Genomic DNA, 1,355 nt, shown 5'->3' with positions numbered 1-1,355 from the left:
CGCAAAAGGTGTTTTGTCAAGTTTTTTGTACCATTTCCTAGAAATGGGCATTTTAGAAACACTTTGCACTTTGCTATTTTAGCTATTCACCATTTATTTTATTTCACACTTTCTTATTCTTCCATCATTCTGATTTGTTTTTCTTTCTTTGGTTGCAGCTCCAGCTTATGACCCGAGCAAACCCTTAAACATTGGTTGAAGGAGATTCTAAACTCAAACGAACACTTCATAGAAGGAGAAAAGAACCTGTACAAGAATAGTCAAATCAACCTGAGGTAGAAGGTGAAGGATCAGATAATATGGCAGAGCAGAATGAGCAGTAGAGGACACTATCAGATTATGCCAGACCTACAGTACTGGGCACACAGTCTAGTATTATGTGGCCACTGATTACAGCTCAGAACTTTGAGCAAAATCCAGCATTCATCCAGATTATACAGCAGTCGACACAGTTTAATGGTTTGGCCGATGAGGATTCGACCAACCACATAGAGAATTTCTTGGAAATGTGCGACATGCTTAATATTAATGGTGTTATGAATGATTCTATTAGATTAAGTGCCTTCCCATTTTCCTTGAAGGGAAGAGCAAAGCAGTGGCTATATTCATTACCTAGAGCATCGATTACTACGTGGAGGAGATGGTGGAAGCTTTTCTTGCCCGATATTTCCCACCTGGAAAATCTATGAAGCTCAGGAATGAAATATCCTCCTTTGTGAAAATGGAATTGGAGTCTCTTTTTGAGATATGTGATAGGTTGAAAGAGCTCTTGCAGAAATGTCCTCAACATTGTTTCCCCGAGTGGGTGATCATTCAGACTTTTTACAATGGGTTGAACCCAAGGACACGGCAGTTACTTGATGCAGCAGCGGGAGATACCTTAAGAAGCAAGACCCATGAAGAAGTACGATGTCTCATTGAGGAAATGGCTATGAACAGTTATTAGTGAAACACAAGAGACAGAAAAAGGTTAGCCGGAATTCATGAGATTGATGCAGTTACTTTATTGGCGGCCCAGGTTGAGTCATTGAGCAAGAAATTAGATACTCAAACTTATCCTAGAGTGGCAGCCTTGATTAGTTTCATTGGGTGTAGGGGAGGACATGCTTCAACTGATTGACCGATTTCTATTGGTGGTACATCCTCGGTAGAACAAGTGGATTTTGTAGGTAATGCAATGAGAAGCCAAGGCAATCCATTTAGTAACACCTACAATTTGGGTTGGAGGAGCCACCCGAATCTTTCTTGGAACAATGAAGGGAAACAAAAGACAATGGCAACACTTGGTTTCCAACAACAAAAACAACAAGCCCCGAACATGGAGAATCGAGTTTCGGGTTTGGAAACCTGGATGA

The 1,355-nt window shown here is 40.8% G+C and overlaps 1 non-coding gene across 1 annotated transcript; it reads right to left on the bottom strand.

The window, feature by feature from the left end:
- Positions 1 to 688: 688 nt before the first annotated feature.
- On the bottom strand, positions 689 to 795 carry LOC120252659. The gene has a single exon (XR_005534116.1). It is a non-coding gene; the product is annotated as a small nucleolar RNA R71 (small nucleolar RNA).
- Between the last annotated feature and the right edge of the window lie 560 nt (positions 796 to 1,355).

This window comes from Dioscorea cayenensis, chromosome 21 (assembly GCF_009730915.1).
Source record: "Dioscorea cayenensis subsp. rotundata cultivar TDr96_F1 chromosome 21, TDr96_F1_v2_PseudoChromosome.rev07_lg8_w22 25.fasta, whole genome shotgun sequence".
In the NCBI taxonomy this organism is placed as follows: domain Eukaryota; kingdom Viridiplantae; phylum Streptophyta; class Magnoliopsida; order Dioscoreales; family Dioscoreaceae; genus Dioscorea; species Dioscorea cayenensis.
The sequence above is the reverse complement of the archived record's forward strand: the minus strand, read 5'-3'. Positions and strand labels throughout refer to the sequence as shown.